Below are 17,694 nucleotides of genomic sequence, written 5' to 3' on the forward strand. Positions count from 1 at the left end.
ATGCCTTTGTGGTACTAGACAAATTTGGTCTCTTAGGAAACATACAATCAGCAATCAGAGCCCTTTATAGCTAACCCTCCACAAACGTCTATTTAAACAGTACCTTGTCTGAAGAACTACATATTACGAACGGCACTAGGCAAGTATTCCCATTCTCCACCTTATTATGTCATATCGATAGAACCCCTGGCAGCCCTAATTTCGCCACCAATCAGATATCACAGGATTACCTATAGGTAGAGTTGAGCGAACACCTGGATGTTCGGGTTCGAGAAGTTCGGCCGAACTTCCCGGAAATGTTCGGGTTCGGGATCCGAACTTCGTCCCGAACCCGAACCCCATTGAAGTCAATGGGGACCCGAACTTTTGGGCACTAAAAAGGCTGTAAAACAGCCCAGGAAAGAGCTAGAGGGCTGCAAAAGGCAGCAACATGTAGGTAAATCCCCTGCAAACAAATGTGGATAGGGAAATGAATTAAAATAAAAATAAAAAAAATAAAAATGAACCAATATCAATTGGACAGAGGTCCCATAGCAGAGAATCTGGCTTCACGTCAGCAGAGAATCAGTCTCTTCATGCCATAGCAAAGAATCTGGCTTCATGTCAGCAGAGAATCAGTCTCTTCATGCCATAGCAGAGAATCTGGCTTCATGTCAGCGCAGAATCAGTCTTCATGTCATAGCAGAGAATCAGGCTTCACGTCACCCACCACTGGAACAGGCCACTGTCACACATTTAGGCCCCGGCACCCAGGCAGAGGAGAGAGGTCCCGTAACAGAGAATCTGGCCTTATGTCAGCGCAGAATCTGTATTCATGTCATAGCAGAGAATCAGGCTTCACATCACCCACCACTGGAACAGGCCACTGTCACACATTTAGGCCCAGGCACCCAGGCAGAGGAGAGAGGTCCCGTAACAGAGAATCTGGCCTTATGTCAGCGCAGAATCTGTATTCATGTCATAGCAGAGAATCAGGCTTCACGTCACCCACCACTGGAACAGGCCACTGTCACACATTTAGGCCCCGGCACCCAGGCAGAGGAGAGAGGTCCCGTAACAGAGAATCTGGCCTTATGTCAGCACAGAATCTGTCTTAATGTCATAGCAGAGAATCAGGCTTCACGTCACCCACCACTGGAACAGGCCACTGTCACACATTTAGGCCCAGGCACCCAGGCAGAGGAGAGAGGTCCCGTAACAGAGAATCTGGCCTTATGTCAGCGCAGAATCTGTATTCATGTCATAGCAGAGAATCAGGCTTCACGTCACCCACCACTGGAACAGGCCACTGTCACACATTTAGGCCCCGGCACCCAGACAGAGGAGAGAGGTCCCGTAACAGAGAATCTGGCCTTATGTCAGCACAGAATCTGTCTTCATGTCATAGCAGAGAATCAGGCTTCACGTCAGCCACCACTGGAACAGGCCACTGTCACACATTTAGGCCCAGGCACCAAGGCAGAGGAGAGAGGTCCCGTAACAGAGAATCTGGCCTTATGTCAGCGCAGAATCTGTAATCATGTCATAGCAGAGAATCAGGCTTCACGTCACCCACCACTGGAACAGGCCACTGTCACACATTTAGGCCCCGGCACCCAGACAGAGGAGAGCGGTTCCGTAACAGAGAATCTGGCCTTATGTCAGCGCAGAATCTGTCTTCATGTCATAGCAGAGAATCAAGCTTCACGTCAGCCACCACTGGAACAGGCCACTGTCACACATTTAGGCCCCGGCACCCAGGCAGAGGAGAGAGGTCCCGTAACAGAGAATCTGGCCTTATGTCAGCGCAGAATCTGTATTCATGTCATAGCAGAGAATCAGGCTTCACGTCACCCACCACTGGAACAGGCCACTGTCACACATTTAGGCCCAGGCACCCAGGCAGAGGAGAGAGGTCCCGTAACAGAGAATCTGGCCTTATGTCAGCGCAGAATCTGTATTCATGTCATAGCAGAGAATCAGGCTTCACGTCACCCACCACTGGAACAGGCCACTGTCACACATTTAGGCCCAGGCACCAAGGCAGAGGAGAGAGGTCCCGTAACAGAGAATCTGGCCTTATGTCAGCGCAGAATCTGTAATCATGTCATAGCAGAGAATCAGGCTTCACGTCACCCACCACTGGAACAGGCCACTGTCACACATTTAGGCCCCGGCACCCAGACAGAGGAGAGCGGTTCCGTAACAGAGAATCTGGCCTTATGTCAGCGCAGAATCTGTCTTCATGTCATAGCAGAGAATCAAGCTTCACGTCAGCCACCACTGGAACAGGCCACTGTCACACATTTAGGCCCCGGCACCCAGGCAGAGGAGAGAGGTCCCGTAACAGAGAATCTGGCCTTATGTCAGCGCAGAATCTGTATTCATGTCATAGCAGAGAATCAGGCTTCACGTCACCCACCACTGGAACAGGCCACTGTCACACATTTAGGCCCAGGCACCCAGGCAGAGGAGAGAGGTCCCGTAACAGAGAATCTGGCCTTATGTCAGCGCAGAATCTGTATTCATGTCATAGCAGAGAATCAGGCTTCACGTCACCCAACACTGGAACAGGCCACTGTCACACATTTAGGCCCCGGCACCCAGACAGAGGAGAGCGGTCCCGTAACAGAGAATCTGGCCTTATGTCAGCGCAGAATCTGTCTTCATGTCATAGCAGAGAATCAAGCTTCACGTCACCCACCACTGGAACAGGCCACTGTCACACATTTAGGCCCCGGCACCCAGGCAGAGGACAGAGGTCCCGTAACAGAGAATCTGGCCTTTTGTCAGCACAGAATCTGTATTCATGTCATAGCAGAGAATCAGGCTTCACGTCACCCACCACTGGAACAGGCCACTGTCACACATTTAGGCCCCGACACCCAGACAGAGGAGAGTCGTCCCGTAACAGAGAATCTGGCCTTATGTCAGCACAGAATCTGTCTTAATGTCATAGCAGAGAATCAGGCTTCACGTCACCCACCACTGGAACAGGCCACTGTCACACATTTAGACCCAGGCAGAGGAGAGAGGTCCCGTAACAGAGAATCTGGCCTTATGTCAGCGCAGAATCTGTCTTCATGTCATAGCAGAGAATCAGGCTTCACGTCACCCACCACTGGAACAGGCCACTGTCACACATTTAGGCCCCGGCACCCAGGCAGAGGAGAGAGGTCCCGTAACAGAGAATCTGGCCTTATGTCAGCGCAGAATCAGTCTTCATGTCATAGCAGAGAATCAGGCTTCACGTCACCCACCACTGGAACAGGCCACTGTCACACATTTAGGCCCCGGCACCCAGACAGAGGAGAGGTTCATTCAACTTTGGGTTGCCCCACAATATAATGGTAAAATGAAATTAAAAATAGTATTGAATGAGGAAGTGCCCTGGAGTAGAATAATATATTGTTAAGGGGAGGTAGTTAATATCTAATCTGCACAAGGGATGGACAGGTCCTGTGGGATCCATGCCTAGTTCATTTTTATGATCGTCAGCTTGTCCACATTGGCTGTAGACAGGCGGCTGCGTTTGTCTGTAATGACGCCCCCTGCCGTGCTGAATACACGTTCAGACAAAACGCTGGCCGCCGGGCAGGCCAGCACCTCCAAGGCATAAAAGGCTAGCTCTGGCCACGTGGACAATTTGGAGACCCAGAAGTTGAATGGGGCCGAACCATCAGTCAGTACGTGGAGGGGTGTGCACAGGTACTGTTCCACCATCTTATTGAAATGTTGCCTCCTGCTAACACGTTCCGTATCAGGTGGTGGTGCAGTTAGCTGTGGCGTGGTGACAAAACTTTTCCACATCTCTGACATGCTAACCCTGCCCTCAGAGGAGCTGGCCATGACACAACTGCGTTGGCGACCTCCTGCTCCTCCTCTGCCTTCGCCTTTGGCTTCCACTTGTTCCCCTGTGACATTTGGGAATGCTCTCAGTAGCGTGTCTACCAACGTGCGCTTGTACTCGCGCATCTTCCTATCACGCTCCAGTGTAGGAAGTAAGGTGGGCACATTGTCTTTGTACCGGGGATCCAGCAGGGTGGCAACCCAGTAGTCCGCACACGTTAAAATGTGGGCAACTCTGCTGTCGTTGCGCAGGCACTGCAGCATGTAGTCGCTCATGTGTGCCAGGCTGCCCAGAGGTAAGGACAAGCTGTCCTCTGTGGGAGGCGTATCGTCATCGTCCTGCATTTCCCCCAGCCACGCACCAGTGATGGGCCCGAGCTGCGTTGGGTGCCACCCCGCTGTGAACATGCTTCATCCTCATCCTCCTCCACCTCCTCCTCATCCTCGTCCTCCTCGTCCTCCAGTAGTGGGCCCTGTCTGGCCACATTTGTACCTGGCCTCTGGTGTTGAAAAAAACCTCCCTCTGAGTCACTTCGAAGAGACTGGCCTGAAAGTGCTAAAAATGACCCCTCTTCCTCCTCTTCCTCCTGGGCCACCTCCTCTTCCATCATCGCCCTAAGTGTTTTTTCAAGGAGACATAGAAGTGGTATTGTAACGCTGATAACGGCGTCATCGCCACTGGCCATGTTGGTGGAGTACTCGAAACAGCGCAACAGGGCACACAGGTCTCGCATGGAGGCCCAGTCATTGGTGGTGAAGTGTGTCTGATCCACAGTGCGACTGACCCGGGCGTGCTGCAGCTGAAACGTCGCATATGAGGCGGTGAGCGGGAAGGCGGAAGTTATGCTGTAGCGCAGACAGGAGAGTAGCGGCAGGGTGTGAACGCCGGAAGCGCGAACAGACGGCCCGCACTTTATGCAGCAGCTCTGACATGTCGGGGTAGTTGCGAATGAACTTCTGCACCACCAAATTCAGCACATGCGCCAGGCAATGGATGTGCGTCAAATCGGCTAGTCCCAGAGCTGCAACGAGATTTCGCCCATTATCGCACACCACCAGGCCGGGCTTGAGGCTCACCGGCAGCAACCACTCGTCGGTCTGTTGTTCTAAACCCCGCCACAACTCCTGTGCGGTGTGGGGCCTGTCCCCCAAACATATGAGTTTCAGAATGGCCTGCTGACGTTTACCCCGTGCTGTGCTGAAGTTGGTGGTGAAGGTGTGTGGCTGACTGGATGAGCAGGTGGAAGAAGAGGAGGAGGAAGCTGAGTAGGAGGAGACAGGAGGCAAAGAATGATGCCCTGCGATCCTTGGCGGCGGAAGGACGTGCGCCAAACAGCTCTCCGCCTGGGGCCCAGCCGCCACTACATTTACCCAGTGTGCAGTTAGGGAGATATAGCGTCCCTGGCCGTGCTTACTGGTCCACATATCTGTGGTTAGGTGGACCTTGCCACAGATGGCGTTGCGCAGTGCACACTTGATTTTATCGGACACTTGTTTGTGCAGGGAAGGCACGGCTCTCTTGGAGAAGTAGTGGCGGCTGGGAACAACATACTGTGGGACAGCAAGTGACATGAGCTGTTTGAAGCTGTGTGTGTCCACCAGCCTAAATGACAGCATTTCATAGGCCAGTAGTTTAGAAATGCTGGCATTGAGGGCCAGGGATCGAGGGTGGCTAGGTGGGAATTTACGCAATCTCTCAATTGTTTGTGAGATGGAGAGCTGAACGCTGCCGTGTGACATGGTTGAGATGCTTGGTGACGCAGGTGGTGGTGTTGGTGGTACATCCCATGTTTGCTGGGCGGCAGGTGCCAACGTTCCTCCAGAGGCAGAGGAAGAGGCCGAGGCGGCGGCAGCAGAAGAGGCCGAGGCGGCGGCAGCAGCAGAAGAGGCCGAGGCGGCAGCAGCAGAAGAGGCAGCAAGGGGAGCCTGAGTGATTTCCTTGTTTTTAAGGTGTTTACTCCACTGCAGTTCATGCTTTGCATGCAGGTGCCTGGTCATGCAGGTTGTGCTAAGGTTCAGAACGTTAATGCCTCGCTTCAGGCTCTGATGGCACAGCGTGCAAACCACTCGGGTCTTGTCGTCAGCACATTGTTTGAAGAAGTGCCATGCCAGGGAACTCCTTGAAGCTGCCTTTGGGGTGCTCGGTCCAAGATGGCGGCGGTCAGTAGCAGGCGGAGTCTCTTGGCGGCGGGTGTTCTGATTTTGCCCACTGCTCCCTCTTTTGCTACGCTGTTGGCTCGGTCTCACCACTGCCTCTTCCTCCGAACTGTGAAAGTCAGTGGCATGACCTTCATTCCATGTGGGGTCTAGGACCTCATCGTCCCCTGCATAGTCTTCCATCCAGTCTTGACCCCTGACCTCCTGTTCAGTCTGCACACTGCAGAAAGACGCAGCAGTTGGCACCTGTGTTTCGTCATCATCAGAGACGCGCTGAGGTGGTATTCCCATGTCCTCATCATCAGGAAACATAAGTGGTTGTGCGTTAGTGCATTCTATCTCTTCCACCCCTGGTGAAGAGCTAGGTGGATGCCCTTGGGAAACCCTGGCAGCAGAGTCTTCAAACAGCATATGAGACTGCTGCATAACTTGAGGCTCAGACAGTTTCCCTAATATGCATGGGGGTGATGTGACAGACTGATGGGCTTGGTTTTCATGCGCCATCTGTGCGCTTTCTGCAGAAGACTGGGTGGGAGATAATGTGAACGTGCTGGATGCACTGTCGGCCACCCAATTGACTAATGCCTGTACCTGCTCAGGCCTTACCATCCTTAGAACGGCATTGGGCCCCACCAAATATCCCTGTAAATTCTGGCGGCTACTGGGACCTGAGGTAGTTGGTACACTAGGACGTGTGGCTGTGGCAGAACGGCCACGTCCTCTCCCAGCACCAGAGGGTCCACTAACACCACCACGACCATGTCCACGTCCGCGTCCCTTATTAGATGTTTTCCTCATTGTTCCCGTTCACCACAATTTTGAGAATGGCAAATTTGGGAATAGTTTTTCAACCCAGAAAAAAAAGTGTGCTTTTACGGTCGCTACAAATAACTTGACCAGCTAAAACAGTACAGATTTGCTTGAATAGAAATGTCAGGTCTATTTTTTTAGGCGCTGGGTGACAGGCTCAACTTGCCCCTGATGTAGTATATGGCCAAAAAATAACCACACTATTGATGGTTAAATGCACTTGGGTGACACAGGCTCAGCCTGCACCAGATGTAGTATATGGCCAAAAAATAATCAGACTGTTGATGGTTAAATGCACTTCGGTGACAGGCTCAGCCTGCAGCTGATGTAGTATATGGCCAAAAAATAACCAGACTGTTGATGGTTAAATGCACTTCGGTGACACAGGCTCAGCCTGCAGCTGATGTAGGATATAGCACAAAATAACCACACTATTGATGGCTAAATACACTTGGTGATAGCTTGTGCTGGCGCACCACAAGTCACAAAATGCCCGCCGATCACCCCAGAAAAAAAGTGATCTAAAAACGCTCTGGGCAACCTCAAAAAAGTGAGCAAGTCAATACTAGCACTTCAATGATCCACAGCTGCAGATCGATCACAGAATGAAGTCTTTTGGAGGAGTTAATCACTGCCTAATCTCGCCCTAACGTCGCAGCTGCAACCTCTCCCTATGCTTGAATCAGCAGAGTGACGTGCAGCGCAACGTGACCCAAGCTTATATAGAGGCTGGGTCACATGCTGCACTGGCCAATCACAGCCATGCCAATAGTAGGCAAGGCTGTGATGGCCTCTTGGGGCAAGTAGTATGACGCTTGTTGATTGGCTGCTTTGCAGCCTTTCAAAAAGCGCCAAGAAAGCGCCGAACACCGAACCCGAACTTTTACGAAAATACAGTTCGGGTTCGCTCATCCCTACTGGAGATCACAAATTCTCGAATTAGCTAATTTATGGCGAATATTCGGCCACAAATTTGCAAAATATTGCAAATTCGAATATTGCCTATGCCGCTCATCACTAGAAACAAAGAGGCAGAGAAACTAAAGGTATTTAAAGACATATCCATCATAAGCGATTCTCAGCAAACATCAGGCTAAGCAAGTTGATAACAGTACCCAATTCAAGTACAAGGGTGCTGCCACACATCATGGTGGTGCTGCGTTTTGGATGTAGCAAAATAAAAATGCATGAAAAAAAGCATAAGGTTTTTGCAAGAGCCTAGCATTTATGCTGGAAAAAGCAAATCACACACAGCCAACTTGATTTACATTAATTACAAAATTGAGAAGCAGCACTCTAGACATAGAGTCTGCACAATACAGCACAGGGTCGGAGTGTGCACAGAGAGGACAGGGTATGGCACCGCGAGCCATTTTGACTGACGTTAGTTCGAGGGGCCAACGCTGCCAAAACATTGTCCAGACAGTATATAGCAGTAGTAGCCCTAGCCAAAAACTGGATAAAGCAAGCACAGTTGTTGAATACAGCAGACATAGAATAAAGTTGTAAGAACAAGTATGTGAACCCTTTGGAATGATATGGATTTCTGCACAAATTGGTCATAAAATGTGATCTGATCTTCATCTAAGTCACAACAATAGACAATCACAGTCTGCTTAAACTAATAACACACAAAGAATTAAATGTTACCATGTTTTTATTGAACACACCATGTAAACATTCACAGTGCAGGTGGAAAAAGTATGTGAACCCTTGAATTTAATAATTGGTTGAACCTCCTTTGGCAGCAATAACTTCAACCAAACGTTTCCTGTAATTGCAGATCAGACGTGCACAACGGTCAGGAGTAATTCATGACCATTCCTCTTTACAGAACTGTTTCAGTTCAGCAATATTCTTGGGATGTCTGGTGTGAATCGCTTTCTTGAGGTCATGCCACAGCATCTCAATCGGGTTGCATTAACAGTGCAGGTGGAAAAAGTATGTGAACCCCTAGACTAATGACATCTCCAAGAGCTAATTGGAGTGAGGTTTCAGCCAAATGGAGTCCAATCAATGAGATGAGATTGGAGGTGTTGGTTACAGCTGCCCTACCCTAAAAAAACACACACCCGTTCTGGGTTTGCTTTTCACAAGAAGCATTGCCTGATGTAAATGATGCCTCGCATAAAAGAGCTCTCAGAGGACCTACGATTAAGAATTGTTAACTTGCATAAAGCTGGAAATGGTTATAAAAGTATCTCCAAAAGCCTTGTTGTTCATCAATCCACGGTAAGACAAATTGTCTATAAATGGAGAGAGTTCAGCACTGCTGCTACTCTCCCTAGGAGTGGCCCTCCTGTAAAGATGACTGCAAGAGCACAGCGCAGACTGCTCAATGAGGTGAAGAAGAATCCTAGAGTGTCAGATAAAGACTTACAAAAGTCTCTGGCATATGTTAACATCCCTGTTAGCAAATCTACGATACGTAAAACACTAAACAAGAATGGATTTTATGGGAGGATACCACAGAGGAAGCCACTGCTGTCCAAAAAAAACACCTGGATGTTGCACAGCAGTACTGGCAAAATATTCTGTGGACAGATGAAACCAAAGTTGAGTTGCTTGGAAGAAACACACAACACTATGTGTGGAGAAAAAGAGGCACAGCACACCAACATCAAAACCTCATCCCAACTGTGAAGTATGGTGGTGGGGGCATTATGGTTTGAGGCTGCTTTGCTGAATCAGGGCCTGGATGGATTGCGATCATCGAAGGAAAAATGAATTCCCAAGTTTATCAAGACATTTTGCAGGAGAACTTAAGGCCATCTGTCCACCAGCTGAAGCTCAATAGAAGATGGGTGTTGCAACAGGACAATGACCCAAAGCATAGAAGTAAATCAACAACAGAATGGCTTAAACAGAAGAAAATATGCCTTCTGGAGTGGCCCAGTAAGAGTCCTGACCTCAACCCGATTGAGATGCTGTGGCATAACCTCAAGAAAACGATTCACACCAGACATCCCAAGAATATTGCTGAACTAAAACAGTTCTGTAAAGAGGAATGGTCATGAATTACTCCTGACCATTGTGCACGTCTGATCTGCAACTACAGGAAACGTTTGGTTGAAGTTATTGCTGCCAAAGGAGGTTCAACCAGTTATTAAATCAAAGGGTTCACATACTTTTTCCACCTGCATGTGAATGTTTACATGGTGTGATCAATAAAAACATGGTAACATTTAATTCTTTGTGTGTTAGCTTCCTCACATTTCTATCATCATCTCCCAACCTAGAGTCCCCACAATGTTATCCTGCTGCTCGGTTTACCCCCAATCCCCCCAAATACTATCCTGAAGAAAAATTGGTGCCCCTATAGTAATAGTGCTACCAAGAGTAATTCCCTTCTAGAATGCCCTTCTAGAATGCCCTCAGTATTAATGCTGCCCCCCTACAGTGCCCCCAACAGTAATTGCCTTCTAGTAATTCTCTTCTAGAATGCCCTCATTATTAATACTGCCCCCTACAGTGCCCCCAACAATGATAATCTTCCCCAATAATTCCCCCATTAGTAATACTGCCCCCTACAGTGCCTACAACTTTGATAATGCTCCCCAAGAGTGCCCCTATTAATAGAAGAGCCCTCCAGTATAAATAATACCCTCACAAAGCCCCAGTAGAAATAAGGCCCCCTATTGTTCCTCCAGTGGTAATAAAGCTATCTACAGACCCCTCAGTAGTAATAATGCCCCCCATAGTGCTCTTTGTAGAAATAAGGCAGATCTATAAGTCACTCATAGAGCTCCCAGTAGTAATAAGAACACCTATAATGTCCCCTGGATTTATAATACCCCTACAGTGCCCCAGTATTTATACTGCCCCTACTGTTATAATGCTTACCCTGAAGTTCCCCCTGTAGTTATATTCCTCCGTCCACCATACAGTCCCATGTAAATAACATCACACCATCTCTTCTGCCCCTCCAAAATACAGTCCCATGTAAATAACATCACCCCCTCCCCAGCCGCCTTCAACATGCAATCCCATGCAGTCCCCCCACCAGCCACCTTCAACATACAGTGCCATGTAAATAACATTACTCCCTCCCTCAGACCCCTTTAACATTCAGTCCCATGTATATAACATCAGTCCCTCCCACAGCCGCCATCAACATACAGTCCCATGTAAATAGCATCACTGCCTCCCCTAGACCCCTCTGACATACAGTCCCATGTAAGTAACATCACTTCTTCCCACAGCCGCCTTCAACATAAAGTCCATGTAAATAACATCACCCTGCCCCCTCCAACATTCAGTCCCATGTAAATAACATTACTCCCTCCCATAGCCACCATCAACATACAGTCCCATGTAAATAACATCACTCCCTCCTCCAGCACCCTCCAACATGTAGTCCCATGTAAAAAACATCACTCCCTCCTACAGCCACCATCACCATACAGTCCTATGTAAATAACATGACCCCCTCCCCAGCCACCTCCAACATACAGTCCTATGTAAAAAAACATGACCCCCTCCCCAGCCACCTCCACCACACAGTTCCATGTAAATAACATCCCTCCCTTCAGCCCTAACAAACAGTCCCAGTTAAATAACCACAACTCCCAGCATTGCTCTGCCTCTCCCTTGACTTACCTCTCCTCATGTAGAAGACATCACCACAGCTTCTTCTCCCAGGACTTCTCCTCTTCACCACCATCCTCTCCTGCACTGGTCACATGATGCGACATCATCGCAGATTCTTTTCAACCACTGCCTTTTTACTGGTCACATGACCTGTGATGTCACCACAGGTCCTTCAGCTCTTTCAGTGAATTAAATTCAATTGTATTGCTGTCCTGAGGATGGCAATACAGTTGTATCTAGTTGGCAGGCAGTACATTCAGGGCCTGGGACAAAACATCACGAATGTTTTAACCTAGCAACGCCCCTGCATAGAGGGAAGGCTGTCAATCACTGATAGGACCACCTCCCTGACTTCACAGCCCAGGATGAACAGAAGTGTCAATGAATAAATTACAAGTTATATAGACTTTTCCAATAAAACAATATACAGGTTCCCTCTTTACATTTCACCTGACAGACATTTGTAATGGTTTATATTGTCCGTATTCTTCTACTTTAAGTTGTAACCACATTGGGATTACAGTGAGATAAGGTATTCAGGATATTCATAGAATAGGAAATTACAGAGGCTCTACTGTCAACAATTCACGGATAGGTGCTCTCTCCAAATGGTAGCACCTACTGCCAAAATAATAGATTAAAAATTGTGATTTTATAAGGTGGAGGGCACTCAAATGTCTGAGTATATATATAAGTAGATACGGGTTATATGTAATAGGTTGTTTATTAAGATCAATAAAAATATATACCACAAATGGTTAATATAGATTGTACCACGAGTGGTTCTGGAAATGTGACGTTATGGTATTCAAGTCTACGGTACTCAAATAAAATATACCACAAAGTAGTAACAACACGGTGTTCTGGTATATAATAATAAGTACTAATACAGGTGATCAGTCTGTATAGTATGTCTCTAATATTTACGTCAATGTCCACATTACTGCATGTGGTTCTTTGTGCACAATTGGTGATGACATAGATATTCGGATATTCAATTAGAAATAAAATAAAATCAAATTGTGGGTAAAATTAGATCAGATAGCTCATCTTAATGTGGGTATTAGTATCCCTTTTTATGTCCGAATGTAGTTGAGTCAGGCGTATATTGAGACTGGAACAGTCTTACCCCATTTGTAGTGGGTCCCAAGTGGCGGTTATCGACGTTGTATGCTGACGATCTCTTGGTCAGTAGGGGCGATGGTCCGGTCCTGGGGGGCGTTGGTGCGCACGTGTCCTGCTGTTTCCTCGGCGTCTCTCTCTGTTGCGGCGTCTCTTGGCTCCGGCATCTCTAGTTGCGTCCCACGTGATACAGAGGATGGCGTCCCACGTCACTTGAGAAGTATCTGCGTCACTGCGGTCAGCTGACCAAGAACGTCAGCTATTGCGGCCGGCTCTGTGTAACTTCGGATTGCGGTCTCTGTTTATAGAGATCTTTGGCTACTAGACCATTTGATAAATGGATCGGAATACTGTCTGAAATAGGACCAAGCTCGTTTCAGTGCACACTTGCACCTTCATCAGTGGCAGACAGTATTACTGATCACCATCCTATTTATAGGGGAGTGATCTTTAGGGTGTCCTGGAGATTGGTAAAATCCGGAATGGATCCAATTGATTATGTACAGAGTTCACATGTACTCACATATATTCACCATGGTAACTGTATGTATATGTGACATTGCCGTGTACTCAGCCATAGTAGGATACATGCAACATAATACAAATAGATGCAACTTGATAAAAATATGGTAAAAACAGATAAGGAAATAAAAATAAATATAAAAATAAGAATAAAAATAAAAATAGGAGTTACATTTAAGACAGGGTTTCCCCTATAGAGCTATAAAATGGTATCTATATGGATGTATATAAAGGTATACAAAATATATATAAAGAGGTCAGTAGGAGTGATGTTCGTCGCTACGGTATGCAGGAGATGAAGTGTATAGGTTGTGAGAGGAGAATCCAATAAATGTATCTTATTTAAGTTCTGTTATTCAATTATGGTATAGAGAATACTGGTATTCTGTAATCCTTAAATAGTGGCTAAATGGTTGGGAAGGTAGTTATGATTGTTAGTAGATAGGGGGACAGGGGCCCAACAGGGAGAGGGAGTCGAGGTGCTGGTAAACAGCCGGACACCGCCCTATAGAAATCCAAATAATTCTAGTTCTACATTCAGGCCAGCGGGGATAATTGTTTCGAATTCAAAGATCTTCCGGGATTCCGCCCTAGACATGTTTGATATGTGATTGCCCCCCTCCAAGGTTTCCTAATCTTCTCTAAAGCTGTATAGATCAAACCGGAGGGATCCTTATTATGATCTATAGATATTCATAAAATAGTTTGACATATATTCACTCATAATATGCATAACCTAATGAAATTTTTTTTAACCAATGAAGCATACTGCAGAATGGGATCCAAGCAGTTCTGAACATTTACAAAATATTTTTTACCTTTAACTTCTAGTGTAACACATAACTGCAGTTGCTAAGAATACATCACATATAGTCAAAAAAGCATGACGGGAACCATATCTATGAAGATTTATATTCATCCAGGCATAGAAGTTATACAGTAAATCAATTCAGCTACACTTAAAGGGAATTTGTCAACACAAAACTCACTCTTGAAGCAGGCACAATGCCTTGTAGAGCTTAGCTGAACTAAAGAAACCATTTAAGTGGAAAACATCTTCAAGACTTCTTAAAGTGCATTTGTCACCAGACAATTCACTATTAAACCAGGTAAAATTCCTTGTAGGACTAGTTCAACTGTATGTAATGACACTTTTCACTTAGACTAGTTTCACACTAGTGTTAAAACTATCAGAAAGGCTATTTCTGCAGAATAAAAGCCTGCTGGCGTTCATCATATCTGGCATAGCTGGATACTGCCTTTCCTGCCAGACCCATTGATGATAATGGAACCTGACTGGGAGTCGGATGGTGCTGGGATGAGGCAGGACAAAAATCGGTGCAAGCACCATTTTTTTGTCAAGCCAAATGCCAGCACTCATTCAGAAACAGGCTGGATCCATGCCAGGTCCCATTATAGTCAATGGCGCCTCGTAGTACTCGGAATTTTCCATCTGTGCTGGATGCATTAAACTCCCCTGCCGGAACATTCTACTGGATAGTTTTAATGCTAGTGTGAAATTAGCCTTAGCTAGCTGTTGTTTTGTTCTGAGTACTCTAAATACATATGCAAATGAGCAGTTAAGTGCACCAAGGGCAGGCCCAAGCCACTGTATGCACCCTTGCTCCTCCTGCTTGCTTTGCCAACCCTTCCTCTCCTTCTTAAATGATAGACCCAGGCAAGATTACTATGCAGGATACTTAGAATTAAAAACAACTTAACTTGTTAGACATTCTTTTCCAATAGTTAGATCTTGGCTAATGCTACAGTACACCAGTGATGCACTTTTGTTAAGGAATATGGCTGGCCATTCATATTAGATGTGTACAGATGCAGTGTAAGGGTCCAATTAAACTTGCAGATGAAGCAGGCAGAGGAGACCACTGTTACTACAGATGTAGCCAGCACCAAAGTCAGTGGGCAGTGCACCATCCCAGCAGTGTAACTCAACACCACCTTTAAGCTTTAGAAGCTTTGAACATAATTAAAGTAAGTTAGTGAGATAAGCTAGTGTGATAAGGCATCAGTTTTTACTTTAATGCTGGCTACATCTGTACATGCAGCAATCTCCTCCTCAGTATGGGGAGGAGCGATCGCTTATGCCATCGCTCGTCCCAATACTGAATCACTGTTTCCCAGCAGATAGTTATTACATAGCACGATCTTCTGCCGACAAATGAGGATTTTTAAATCTGCTAAAAGTTTCCGATTACCTGATGAACAAGTTCTTTGGGTAATCGGCGGCAGTATTACACTGGCAGATCATCGCTAACGAGCGTTCATACGAATGCTTCTTACTGATAATCTGAAAGATTATCTTCAGGTGTAATAGGGCCTTAACTGTCCCCAGATGACATGGGAAGGTAGATGTCATGGACATTCCCGCGACAGGTGGCGGGAGATCGGTGAGACTGGCCACACGTGGTTTGATCTGACATGTTTTCTATTTGGATCAAATGATGTCTGTGTTGTTTCTGGTGCTTGTCACACCTTCTTTCCCCAGGTGTGACTATTATGGTCATTTAACCTTCTCTATTGTTGTTTCTCCCACTATGCTATGCGGTTGATAGCTCCTGTTGGAGTTGTGGATTGCTGGTGTGTGGATCTTGGCAGAGTTCCTGGTGCTGCCATAGCCATTTGAAGTTAAGTGTTTTGGTTTAGGAAGTGTATTTGTCTACGATTTGGGCCATATAATGTGACCAGCGTGTATTTGATATTATTAATAAGTCCTACCAATATGATATATCTCCCTCTAGGATCTGTTGCAAGTGAGATTAGGGAGAAAGTGACAGTGTTCCTAATAGCCATTAGAATTCCTCTTTGTTTTTTCTCATAATAAGATTGGCATATCTGTGTGAACTGAGGATATTTAATCCTATGAGTCTCTTTCTGGGTGATATGTGTTTGCTGTGCACAAAATATATCTGACTTTAAAGATAGTGCCTCTTTCCACATCAAGGAGCACTTATAAGGGCTATTAAGTCCCTTAACGTTCAAAGAGGTCAGTTTAATCACCATTTTGCAAAATATAGTAGCTGTACCGTATAGGACGCATTGTGAATGCACATTTGAAGGAGGGGTTGCTGGAGAGGCCGAGAGGGTCCATTATGTGAGCCAAAGAACGCACCTGGAGGAAAGAGTGAGACCAAGTCCTAAAAGAAAAAGAAAAAAAACATACACCAACATGAATCAAAATGTAACAGTAAAGTGGTTTCCATTAGGCAAAAATATCTTCTGTACTGAAGACGCCATGTCTTATGTGGGTGGTTAAACTGCCAATTAGGAACAGAAAAAACAAGTAATTCGAACTTGACCAGGGTCATGTCCAATTTACAGAACTCCTTTATATGAAGATTTCTTCCACTCAGGCCTCACTTTGGCAGGTGGATTAGGTGTTGCCATTTCAGGTTTCTTGACTGCGATATTCCATCCTGAGAGAAGTTGAATTTCATCTCGCACTGAGGATATCATAAATGTGTTGTTGTTGCGGCTAACAATAATTTTCACAGGAAATCCTCAGTGGTAAAGTACGGTATGTTGTTTTCTCTTAATGTGGCAGTTATTGGCAGAAGTTGTCTTCTTAGTTTCAGGGTTATGGATGAAAGGTCAGTGAAAATCTTCACCTATTGGTAAGGATGCAGCTCATTCATTTTGCGAGCTGCAGACATAGTTTTTTTTTTTATATGATAGTAGTGCACTCTCATTAACATGTCTCGGGGTACATTTTCTGGTAAATGCTTAGGATGGGCAACTCGGTGGGCCCTATCAATAGTGAGGTCTAAAGGGGACCCATCAGGAACCAAAAGCAGGAGTATCTTGGTGGGAAAAGAGTCAAAGCAATTAGACAGCGTCAAATGTCCTTGTGTGCCGATTATAGAATGATCGCTCACCTCCCGGCAACGCACGTCTGACTGTAAGTGCTGCTTCTGCTTGGGAGGGCGTGTGAAAGGGGATGCCCAAGATAGTGCCTGTGCGTTGGGTTTTTTCCCACCAAGTGGCCTGTTCGCTGTCTCCCGTGGGGGGGGGGGGGATTCCATACCCTCCGGGTTATCTGCCTCTCCGGTAGGTAACAAGTGGATTACAGTATCGTCATCTATGGCGTTTTTGCAGTCTGCCTGACTTACAGGAGATGATGATTGTAGATAGTCGGGCGAGTCCGTGTCTCTGGTGTCTGCGGCCTCTCTTCTATCCTTGTCCGCCTCAAAGTAAAAGTCCAGTTTGCTTTGGGACTTAAGTCCACGCTTCCCCCTGGTCATCATGTGTTCCGGAGTGTAGAGATATAGTTGTAGAAGCTCTAAATTGCCCGGAATTTGCTTTTTGAAGCTCCTTTAGTGCCGGAGCTCTGTGTTCATGTGGCCATCTGCGCTCGCGGCCAAGCCACGCCCCCCTGTTCTGTGGTTTTGACCTGCACCTGTCTTGGGCTGACAATAACAGACCAAATAAGTGAAGTGTGAAATAAGCCTAATAGTGACGCACATTTATTTTACAGCTAACAGAAGGGATTCAAACATATGTGTGCACTGCCACAACATGGATTTTTCTCCACTACTTTATTGGCGCTATCTTCATGTCCTTATTTTGTTGCACCGAAGAGTCTTTGGAAGACAGCTTCTGCAGGGGCGCGCCATGGCTTCAAGCTCTCAAAACTTGACTATATGCATCGAC

At 46.5% G+C, this 17,694-nt stretch overlaps 1 protein-coding gene across 3 annotated transcripts in view; it reads left to right on the plus strand.

Annotated features, from left to right (window-relative positions):
- The window catches only part of NPFFR2 (neuropeptide FF receptor 2), a 387,038-nt gene that overhangs the window by 182,710 nt on the left and 186,634 nt on the right, over positions 1-17,694 (plus strand). Inside the window, exon 1 of one of the 3 annotated variants that reach the window (XM_040418127.1) lies at positions 14,007-14,138. The exons of the other annotated variants lie outside the window; for them this stretch is intronic. The gene's annotated coding sequence lies outside the window, so the exon portion shown is untranslated. Of the gene's footprint in view, positions 1-14,006; positions 14,139-17,694 lie in introns of those variants that run through there. 3 annotated transcript variants of the gene reach the window in all.

This window comes from Bufo bufo, chromosome 2 (assembly GCF_905171765.1).
Source record: "Bufo bufo chromosome 2, aBufBuf1.1, whole genome shotgun sequence".
Taxonomy (NCBI): domain Eukaryota; kingdom Metazoa; phylum Chordata; class Amphibia; order Anura; family Bufonidae; genus Bufo; species Bufo bufo.